The sequence below is a fragment of the Mus caroli genome, unplaced genomic scaffold (genome assembly GCF_978045245.1).
Source record: "Mus caroli unplaced genomic scaffold, Mus_caroli_1 scaffold_17, whole genome shotgun sequence".
Lineage (NCBI taxonomy): Eukaryota > Metazoa > Chordata > Mammalia > Rodentia > Muridae > Mus > Mus caroli.
In genome coordinates this window covers 35,933,590-35,945,838 of record NW_028227272.1, presented here as the reverse complement: position 1 = coordinate 35,945,838, position 12,249 = coordinate 35,933,590, and the positions used below count along the sequence as shown (strand labels likewise).

Genomic DNA, 12,249 nt, shown 5'->3' with positions numbered 1-12,249 from the left:
CCTACCCAATTCCCAGGGCTAATGATGGCATGAATCTTGCAGGAGAACATAATATCACCATTTTACTAAACCAGCACAATCCCTCCCTGCATTCTATATCCCCTTATTCCTACAGATAAATATAGCGCTCACCCCTCATCAAAGAAACTTCTCTTTGCATCAGATGGAGACCATTACAGAAAACCACAGCTGATCAAAGTGCAAACACCAATGGCTCATGGACTGCCAAGACCCAGCGCATATATCTAAAACATAATTCTTGCACCTGAGGTTCAGGCAAGATCAGGGAAAAGAGGTAGAGATCGGAAGAGCCAGAGGATCAGGAAACCTACTGTGACACTGTGTCTCGTAGAAGTGAAGGGGAAGCTATGCCCATAATACCTCAACAATATGGCTGTGTAGCCACCAGTGGCTACATGAACTGGGTTCCTGGAAGAAAAGCTGGGGTTGTATGGGAGAGACAATGAGAGAAGAATGAGACCAAGACAAAGTTTCTGATCAAGGCCCAATGTTTACTTTTTGAGTCGGAACTTAAAAAGGGGGGAAGACCATCCCCCACTACCACAGAACTTGTTTGATTTGTCAGGAAAACAGGTTCAGCCTCTCAGCAGGTAGTGGGGTCTTGGAGGAAGCTGAAGATGTGGCATACAATAGACTTTACTTAGGTTGGAAGACTCCACCCTAGGTGGGCTAGCCAGCTGTGGCAGAAACAAGGTCTAAATCACCAGCTCAAGGCTGGGGGAGGGTACATGACTGCCTAAAATGACCTGAACAATGATTAGTAGACATGCCATTGTAAAAGGGAGAAATCTCATAGGACCCCACCCCTACATAGAGAACTCCAGGCAACAACTATGGATTGCTAAGAGGGGGAAAGTTGGTTGTTCCCAGGAACAAGCCCTCTAACTGGTTGTCAAATTCCAAATGACCTGCTGGGAAGTCAAATCCACACAGGCAAATGGACTCTGAAGGCCACATTTAAATAGGTATGCATTTACACACATATGTTACAATAGCAATTCAAGAAAAAGAGGCCATACACTTGAGAAGGAGTGAGTCAGGATACATGGAAGGGGTTTGAGGGAGTGAAGGGAACAGGGAAATGATTTAATTATATTATAATTTAAAAAATAATAAAATTTTTAATTAAAAAAATGAAAAGACTACCCTGAGATTCCATCCTAATTAGAATGTCAGTCATTAAGAAAATAACAGATGTTTTCTTTTTTTATTATTATTGGATATTTTCTTTATTTACATTTAAAATGTTATCCCCTTTCCTGGTCTCCCCTCCAGAAACCCCCTATCCCATCTCCCCTCCCTTGTCTCTATGAGGGTGCTTCTCCACCCACCACCCACTCCTGCCTTCCCACCCTGTCATTCCCTTACACTGGGGCATTGAACCCCCACAGGACCAAGGGCCACTCCTCCCATTGATATCCAACAAGGCCATCCTCTGCCACATACACAGATGGAGCCATGGTTCCCTCCATGTGTAGTCTTTGGTTGGTGGTCCAGTCCCTGGGAGCTCTGGGGCATGGGGATTTATCCCATTGACACATAACAGATGTTTTCAGTGATATAGATATAAGGAGAGACACACTGTTTATGGGACTGTAGGCCATCCAGTTACTATGGCAATCAATATTAATGCTGCCCAAAAACCACATAGATATTCCATACTACCTTGACTTCTAGATCTCCATTCACAGGCCTCCAAGTCAACATCTCACAGAGACTCTTATGCATCAGTGTTGGCTACAACGTGAGTCACAACAGTTGGCTACCCATGAGTCACCCAATAGACTATAGCCTAGGTGTCCTTCGATAGAGGAATAGATAAGGAAAATGTGATGTACATGTACAATGGACAGACTTTTTCCAGCCATAAAGAACAAAGTGGTATTGTTTGCGAGAAAATGGATGCAACCAGAGAACTAAGCCAGTCTCATAAAGACAAATAGTGTCTGTTTTCTCCTATTTGTGGCCCTTACATATTATATATATATATATATATAATGTGTAGGCATATATGACATGAATATGTACATGAAACTGTATAATGGACAAAGGAGAGTAAGAGAGGAGATAATAGGGGTGTTTGCTGGGAAAACACTCAACATACAATATTTGTATGAAAATGTCCATATGCAACAGTACCACAATGAATATACACGGTGGAAAACAGTTTTTAAAGAGAGGTGGGAAGGAAATAGTGAAAACTATCTCTATCTTCATGTACTGTGAAGATAAATTTAAAAATTCTAAGAAGTCAGAAGTAATAAGCAATGTCTCAAAGGACCAGACCCGTATCCACACTCGAGCAAACAATACCCATAAGAACAGGGTCTGGGGCGGACCTCAATGTTCAAGAGTTGTCTTGGTGCCAGCAAAGACCCATGAATTCCTGTGCCTACCAGATATGTCCCACAAGCACACGAGGAAAGCTCAGGTCCTGGTGGTTCCTGGCCATCCTAACAGGTTCACTTCCTTGACAAGCCATTGATATCTCCTAGGAACTGGAAGTGGGAGAGAGTTGATGGCAGGGGGCTAACTCACTTTTGGTGATTACAAAAGCTGTAGCCCACCCAACCCTTTTGCTACTGTGTCTGGTGACAAGCACCCTGGGTGACGTGTAATGTTCTCTTCTGCCAAGGCTCAAGTGAACGAGACTCGGGCACTCTTCTCTGCCCTAGCTCTGTGATGGCAGCTGTCAGATTATCTCACCAGTGGTCCAGCTTCAAAGTCTACATAGATGTCCTCCAGGGAAGATGGCGGAATAGAAACTTCATCCCAAGAGAGGATGAGCTTCAAGAGGGTCAAGATGGGGACAGGACATCTAAATCACAGAGTAAAACAGGGGTGACAGGTAGGCAAGTAGCAAGGTGAAATGGCTCAAGCAGTACGGCCCCCAGTGCTGGCACGGGGGTGAGGACAATCAGAAGAAAGATAAGCTACCACAGTTCTAGGGAAGAGATGCAGGAGAAGCCCACAGCCCACACTAACCGCACGTTCATTGTGAATTTTGATGAGACAAATGCTTGGGTTAGCACTGGCCAGAAACCTCATTTTATTTCTCTGTACAACTAGGAGAGCAGGAGCCAGAGACCCTGTAGCTTGAAACTGAAAAGTAGGTGCGCAGGGGAGGTGGGGGAGGGGGGTAGCGATGATCATAGAAAGAATAAGTTTAGCCCACCACAAGCAGTAAGGTGTGAAGGGAACAAGCTCAAAAATGTCAAGAAACTGGCTGGGTGCAGGCTGTGATATGCAGAAGTGACCTAACCCCACACCCAGTGTCTAGGAGCATAGTTCATCAAATAAGGAACATGTTAGATAATAACTCCGAGTCTCGGAGTTAGCAGACCTAGCAAGCGAGCCTACCAGTCTTCACTGCAGAACCTGAAAACTCTGACGTTCTAGTTAGTGGTCAACATCAACATCCACAGCGGCATCTCAGCAACAGGGAGATCAAAGAGGGCCTTAAAAGTATGAACACAAGCCCAAAAGAGGGAGCTCATCAGAGGCAAGTTGGAGTCACTGCCATCAGTAACCAGTGGTAACCAACCTTCCCCCTACTGAACCTCCCTTCTCCAAGAATGTGAAGAAGCAGAGGGACTCGGTTAAGGGAAACGGCCGAGATAACGGGCTTTCCGCAGCTGCTTGCAAGCAGAGGGACTTGGAGATCATGCAGCAGAAGCCGAAAGGGGCAATTGAGGATGAACCCAAGTAGCTCTGTGGCTTCGCGTCTAACTCTCTTGCCCTTTGCTTATGGGCCTGGAGCCAGTACCACCATGCACCGATGGCATCCCCTTTCTCCCAGTCTGCAGTGGGTACCTTTTGTGTTTCCTTCTCCTCCTGGACCACTCCTGGAGACGAGTGAATTACCCCTTCCCAGTGTTCTTTATTCCTGTGGGGCACACAAAGTATTAAAAGTAGCTTTGTAATTAAAAAAACAAGTATGAAGACAGATGTATCACCTGCACCGTGCTGCAGCTGCTGCCCACACTCCCAACACAATAGGAAGACACTCAGCTAGACCAGTAGCCTTCCCAAGAGGCACAGCGAGTGGGAGGAGTCTCTGGAGAGTGAGATAATCCAGGCTACTGCAAAGACCACTGGTAAACAAAAAAGGAATCTGCTAAAGTGAAGAATGCTCTGACAGGCACCAAGCATCTGTCTAAAACAGGTTGAACACCAGCATAAGCAAATGTAAGAAATAGAATAAACAAGAGTCAAGAGTTCAACACTCGCTAGCCCAACACTCAAGGACCCCAAAAAGCGTTTTCAACATTTTCAGATTTTTTTTCACTTCTACACCCCACCCCACCCCACCCCACCCCGCCCCCAATCCCTCATGTTTTTTTGGTTTGAGACAGTCTCACAGAACGGTGGTCTGGAAGTTGACACGCACTTGCTGAGGGTAATCTGAAATTTCTGATCCTCTGCTTCCCAAATGCTTGGAATTGCATGATCCACCATGTCATTTATACAGTACACAAAGCTTTATGCGTGCTGGGCAGGCAATGAACTGTATCCCGAGCCTCTTTTCCTTAGACTTTTAGTATATTTTCACTGTATTATTTTCAATCATTTTATTGTTTTCATATTATTTTGTTTGTACATTTTTTTTCGCTACTGGGCAATCTCTTTCCCTCTCTCTCCCTCCCTCTCCCCCTCCCACTCACTCTCTCTGTTTTCTTTTGAGTCCACTATGTTTCTTCCCCTCCCTCTCTTCTCCTCTTCTCCATTTCAGTAGAATTTTGACTTGATTTTGGGTTGTGTTGACTTGTTCTTTTCTCCTTGGGGTGGGGTTGAGTTTGTTTCAGTTCATGTTTTAACTCTCATTTTAATTTTCCCTTTACCTTCTTGCAGCTTTCTAATTTTGTTTTGAAATTCATTATTGGAATCTAAATTTTTCCATTTTTTTTTCTTTTCCTTTTCTTTTTTTTTTTTAAAGACAGGGTTTCTCTGTATAGCCCTGGCTGTCCTGGAACTCATTTTGTAGACCAGGCTGGCCTCGAACTCAGAAATCCGCCTGCCTCTGCCTCCCAAGTGCTGGGATTAAAGGCTTGCGCCACCACGCCCGGCTCCTTCTTTTTTTTTTTTTTTTTTCTTTCCCAATTTTTATCCTTTTCTCTTTATGCCATCATTTGCTTCTCCTCCCCCACCCCACCCACCTCTGCTATTCTTCATTTCATTTCTTTAAGCTCACTTTGAGTTTATCTTCCCCTTTCCACTGTGTCCTTTCGTCCTTGTCCCATAGCATTTCTACTTTCTCCTAATTAATTAAAATTTATAGCATATTCTATCTTAGTTCTCCCCTGTTCTGCCTTCTGCTTGCTAGTTAGTGATGTGTATTTCTCTGTCTTCTTTGTTTTGATATTGTTGGTGTTATAAGGATGTATCTCTTCAGTTGAGCCATCAAGAGTTGGAGACATGGCTCAGCAGTTATGAGCACTGACTGCTTTACCAAAGGTTCTGAGTTCAACTCCCAGTAGCCACATGGTGTCTCACGAACATCTGAAATGGGATCTAATGCTCTCTTATCGTATGTCTGAAGACAGTGACAGTGTACTCATATAAATAAAATAAAGTGAGCTTCTCACTAAGATAGCCCCGAAGAAAAGAAGAAATATGGAACCAACATATGCACAAATCACATCACAGAAACACAAGAGGATTTTGAAAAATGTGAGAGACATGACTCTTTCCAAGATCATAACTCTTCAATGACTGAGCTTAAACTAAAATAGGAAAATATGACAGGTGAAGATTTTAGAAGTTAAACATGGCAAAGACCTTAAAAGGTTTACAGGTAGATTAATTCAGGACCTGGAAAAGTAAGAAATGGGAAAAAGTTAGAAAAATACACAAGAAAATCAGCAACACGGATGAAAATGTCAGCAACATGGAGAACATCAGCAATGAAATTAGAAAATTGGGGAAAAAAGAGAAATGTTTGGAAAACAGGGAAAAGTATCACAAATACATTCTACTGAGAATAAAACAAACAGAAGAACAGAAATGGAGAACAAGGTAAAAGTATTATCTAAGTACCAATAATTTAAAAAACACAAATAAGCAAAGGCACACTGTCTAAGCATCCTGGGATACTATCAAGAAAACAAACCAAAGAATTCATAGACTAGGAGAAGCTGCTGAGATAAAAAATTAAAGGCATCCGGGGCCTAGCAAACACAGGAGTGGATGTTCACAGTCAGCTATTGGATGTATCACAGGGCTCCCAATGGAGAAGCTAGAGAAAGTACCCAAGGAGCTAAAGGGATCTGCAACCCTATTGTTGGAACAACATGATGTACTAACCAGAACCCCGGAGCTCTTGTCTCTAGCTGCATATGTATCGAAAGATGGCCTAGTCGGCCATCAATGGAAAGAGAGGCCCATTGGACTTGCAAACTTTATATGCCCCAATATAGGGGAATGCCAGGGCCAAAAGAATGGGAATGGGTGGGTAGGGAAGTGGGGGGCGCTATGGGGGACTTTTGGGATAGCATTGGAAATGTAATTGAGGAAAATATGTAATAAAAATCAAAAAAAAAATTAAAGGCATCAAGAATCTATTCAGTTAAGTTATAGCAAAATTTCCCAAATCTAAAGAGATGGTAATACAAACATTAAATGCATCTATAACCATAAATATATACATGACTAAGAAGAACCCCTCCATGACATATTAGAATCATGATGTCAAGTACAAACCAAGAAACAATGTCAAAGGGGCAAGGTCCCAACTCACCTGCAAAGGCAAACACAACAGAGCAACCTCGGCTTTCTCACCAGCTGTCCAAAATGAGGAAAGAAGGGAACTGTGTACTTCAAGCCTCGGAACAGATGCCTTCTGATTGTTGTTGCTACATCTAGCAAAGCTACCTATTAAAATTGATGTTGAAATGAGGACATTTCAAGATGGACACAAACTAAGTCCTGGCAACCAAGTCAGGACTTCTGAAAACTCTTAAAGAAATACTTTATGTGGAGGAAGAAAGACAGTTTCCATCCTGAGAGCACTAGGAAAGAATACATTTCATAAGGAATAGATCCACAAGGGGAGAAAGGAAGGAATCTATTGTGCCTAACACAGTGAACCAGCAGACCCCAATACCCATAGAAGAGAAAGAAGAGAACAAACAAGCCAACCAACCATAAAAACCACCAGTAAAGACTCAGGAGCTCCTAAGCGTCTCTCAACAATAACCACAAATACGAACCCATTTTCCTTCTCTCTCTCTCTCTCTCTCTCTCTCTCTCTCTCTCTCTCTCTCTCTCTCTCTCTCTCTCTCTCTCTCATCATTTGTTTATCTAGCATCTAGATTTTTTTGTTGTTTTTTTTTACTCTTTTTATTTTATTTTACACCCCACTCCTCTCGCTGAAGCAGCTCCTGAAGGCTGCAGGCAATTGCCTATATAAAATTCCCCATCCCAACGCACTGTCATCCCTAGCTGATATCAGCGTTGGGCCAATGCTGACTCAGTCTGGCCCATATCCTTTTTGCACCCTTGCAATCAACAGCCTTCAAAAGATGAAATTTATAGTGCTAACATTAATGCTGTATGTAATGTTGCTTACCACCGTGTGGGATACATAACTTCTACCATTTTCTGTGGAGTTTCACTGAGGACAGCAACCTTCAGTTGGTCTCCCTATGTCCAAGCCCCTCATTTAGGTGCTGCCTGTAGCCGTCCAGCAGCCATGGAGAACCGGGTACACCTGGAAGGAGAGCAGGGGATGGAATAGGATGGGCAGATGAGAGAAATAACCAGCCAAGAACAAGTTCTCCAATCAAGGCTCAATGTTTAATTTTTTAACTCTGAATATATGGGGGAAATCCCAAAGGTCCATCCTTTGTGCCAGCTGAATTCTGTTGCTTTGTCTCAGGTGGATTCTGTTGCAAAACCAAGCTCTCAGCAGCTCAGCGGGCAGTCTGCTCAAGTCCCAGGCCAGGAAGATGTAATGTAGCAAAGTCAGGTTCTGGGCTCCAGCCTTTGGAGACCTGTTTAGCCAGCTCAAGTCTGGAGGAAAGGCACAGGTGACATCACCACAAGTTGAACCCTATGTACAACTCTATGTAATGTGAACTAATACATGCATGTTGTTACCAAAGAATAGTGAGTCGGAACAAACCAAACCAATGCTCCATGCTCATCTCCCACTGTCTGTGGGGTCATATTTATACTCCTTCATCCCAGGTCCTTTCACATGTTTGCTATATCAAAATATCTGTTCACCTGTGCCTGCTCCAACAAAACATCATTTGATGTAACTAACTTTTTAAAGAAGCTAGAAGTTGAGACTTCAGCAAATAGATATTCAGTAAATATTGGAGCTCTTGGTTTAGCTAAACAAATACTAATGGGAATAAAAAGCCAGATAGCTCCTGAGACAATATCAGTGGAGGACTTCCCCTCATATAAAGGTATATATACCCAAACTCAAAATCAATGAACACAGGTTAGAATTAGGCTGCACCATAGAACTGGAGAGGAGGCTAAGTGGTTAAGAGCACTTGCTGTTCTTGGAGAAGAGTTGCGTTGAACTCTCAGCACTCCCATGGTGGCTCATAGTCATCTGTAATTCCAGTTCCAGGGGGCTGCACTGACTCTTCTGGCCCCTGAGGGCACTGCATGCACATGCTACACACATACATGTAGGCAAATGTGAGAATGTGTAACCTTAGAGAACATAAGATGACCGCTGAAAGACCTTGCTAGAATAGCATGCTGGGGACCTTCCAGGAGTGACCCTGCAAAACAAGCTTTACAAGAAAGTCCGGATCGATCGATCACAAGGCAGGTGCAGATAATGACCAAGAATGTTTCAGTTCCCTCTTCTGGTGACTAAGACCTCACCTCACCCAGGGCCAGCAATGTTGCTTAGGGAGAGGTTAGTTACCATTTCTAAAGGGGGGAATGAAAAGGTCAGCTTGGGCCAACAATGGCCTTAAACCATACCCTTAAGCTGTATAAAAAGTGTGTGCCTAGGAGATTCGAAGTTGCCTCTGCCCCATTGCAGGAGATCGATAAACCTCATGCTTATTGCATCAATCTCCATCGCTGTGTTTCTGTGAGTGGGACATCCCAGACCTAAGTCTCATTGGGTCTTACACAAAGAATCCGTATGTCTTAGTTAGGGTTTTACTGCTGTGAACAGACACCATGACCAAGGCAAGTCTGAAAGAAAGAAAGAAAGAAAGAAAGAAAGAAAGAAAGAAAGAAAGAAAGAAAGAAAGAAAGAAAGAAAGAAAGAACCATTTACTTGGGGCTGGCTTACAGGTTCAGAGGCTCAGTCCATTATCATCAAGGTGGAAGCATGGCAGCATTCAGGCAGGCATGGCACAGGCAGACCTGAGAGTTCTACATCTTCATCCAAAGGCTGCTAGTGGAAGACTGACTTCCAGGCAACTAGGGTGAGGATCTTATGCCCACAGTGACACATCCATTCCAACCAAGTCACACCTATTCCAACAAGGCCACACTTCCAGATGGTGCCACTCCCTGGTCCAAGGATATACAAACCATCCATCACACCATACATATTATATATATATATATATATATATATATATATATATATGCATAGGGCTGGAGCTGGAGAGGCTTCTGGGTGGTTAAGCATTTTCCTTGCTCTGCAGGAGGACCTGATTTTGACTCCAGCACCCACATGGTGGTCCACGACTGTCTGTAATTCTAGTTCTAGGGGAGTCAATGTCCTCTTCTAACCTTCATGGGCACCAGGCATGCAAGTAGTGCACAAACATGTGTGCTGGCAAAACACACATTTTTTAAAAAAATGGAATGAATCTAATTAAAAAGTGAGTATATAAGCAAGTTAAATAGATCCATAACAAGTAACATGGCTGATAGTTTCCCATCTAAAAGAAACCAGATGAATCCAATACAAAATCATACAAAATCTTCAAGAACGTGCTAATGTATATGAACTCAGAGAGACTATGGCAGAATGCTAGGGCCTGCACAGGTTCAAGCCAGATGCTGTCCCACCACTGAGATGAGGAAGTGAGCATAAGCTCCTGTCTCTAAGCAAGAAACGATCTCCAATTGACATCTGCTTATAAAGGAAAAATCAAGTTTCTCCAATGGAGTATCAATAGGTATATTAACCACACTTAAGAGCAGCCCTCCTGTCTAGCAGTAGATGGCTCACACAAAACAAACTCAATGATATTGTTGTAGTCTCACATATATATCATATTGTTTTGTTTGGACATACTCTGGCTTATTGGTCTTTTGCTTGTATAGGACAGTTTCCATTTTTGTGTTTTTATGATATGTTTCTTGTGTCTTTTTCTTCATTGTTTTTTTAAATTCTGTTTTATTTGGGGGTTTATTTATTTGTTTTCTAAAGCGTGGAGTTGGGTTAGTGGGGAAGATCTATGGGGAATTGGAGGAGGAGAAACTGTAATCAGAATATATTGTATAAAATCGTTTTCAATTAAAATGTATTGATAAACAAGAAAGTGTTAACACAAATTCTTCTCAAACTGTTCTGTTAAAAAGGGAATGAAAATTTCCACACTACATTTACAAAGCCAGTACTGTCCTAGTACCCAAATCAGGTAAGGAGACAATGAAATGAAAAACAACCATTAAGCCAATTTCCCTGATGAATTTCAACAAAATATTCTCTAAAGTATCCTTGTACATCTCAAGGCCACAGGAAAGTGATGGTGGATTATAACCTACTTGATTTCATTCCAGGGATGAGGATTGATTCAACACGTGCATATTAATAACTGTACAGCAGTGGATGGGTGATATGAGTTTAAGATTTAATTGTAATCCCTGATAACCACCAATAAGAAAAATTAGAGTCACAAAAGGAACAAAATAGGGTATTAATATGGTAACACACCAAAAGAATCAACCTAAGTGCAGTAACAGAGCAGTTAAGGATATGACAGTCCATACTCCTCACCCATGACCAATTTAAACATAAAATGGACCAAACTCTTCCAGTGAAAGAAAGTTCCACAGAATACACTTTAGAAAAACTGATCCAATTGTATTCTGTCTACCAGAGACTCTTCTTAGTTCTAATACTGCAAAGTGTTAAAAGTGAAGGTGCTCGGGGCTGGAGAGATGGCTCAGTGGTTAAGAGCACCGACTGCTCTTCCAAAGGCCCTGAGTTCAAATCCCAGCAACCACATGGTGGCTCACAACCATCTGTAATGATAACTGAATCTCTTCTGGGGTGTCTGAAGACAGCTACAGTGTACTTGCATATAATAAATAGATAAATCTTTTTTTAAAAGTGAAGGTGTCTGAAAAGACACAGAATACAAACTGTGAGCAAAGAGAGCTTGCTTGCTATGTTAATATCAGACAAAGTAAAATAAAGCTTAGGTCAGCAACTGTTATAATAGACAAGTATTTTACACACTGATAAGACTGTAAGCTAAATACAATGATAGAGGAATAGTAGATCACACATTATTTGTTTTATGGAGTTTTGTTGGTTTCAAAACGTGAAACAATCTAACAGATGTGAAGGAGAATAAGGCAATTTTACAAAAGCAGTTAGGGATGTCAATATCTTACTTTCAATAACGGATAGACTATTTAGACTAGTCAACAAGAAACTGCAGGTCACAAACAACATAAGGAAAGAAACACCTAACCTAGGAAAACCATTCTACCCAACAAGAGCAGACACACACTCTACTCGTGGCCCACTAGACCACAGTATGTTAGGACATGAAGCAAGCCTCTGCACATGAGAAAAGATCGTGTCATGCAAAGACTTCTCTCAGAACACCTAAGGGTGAAGCCAAGGATTGATCAAGAAAACTTGAAAACTCATGAATGTTTCTAGACACTTTGGCAATGCAGAATTCCTAAGGGGACATGAGGAAGAGCTTTGAGATGGGTAAAAACACAACACAACACACAAGAAAGCTATCAGATGTGTTAAGAACAGCAGCAAAGAAATATCGCTGGCTACAAATACCTGCACTACAAAAGAAAGATCTCAAATTAACAATCATATTACATTATGCATACACACCTATAGATATAATGACATAGGTAGACATGTATTAACGAAAGGTATATCTTTAATATTGAAATGTTTTATTTATGGTCCTTTTGCTAGGATGGTTATATTTAAATGGAACAGCAGAGATACAGACTACCTTTTAGAAGATGCAAGTTATAAGACAGTTTATCACCTATGTATGCTAAACATGGCATCCATTTCTTTCATATGGGTCT

At 41.9% G+C, this 12,249-nt stretch overlaps 1 pseudogene; it reads left to right on the top strand.

Moving 5' to 3' along the window:
- Positions 1-2,976: 2,976 nt before the first annotated feature.
- Positions 2,977-3,730, top strand: LOC110311306 (small EDRK-rich factor 2 pseudogene; annotated as a pseudogene).
- Positions 3,731-12,249: the final 8,519 nt, after the last annotated feature.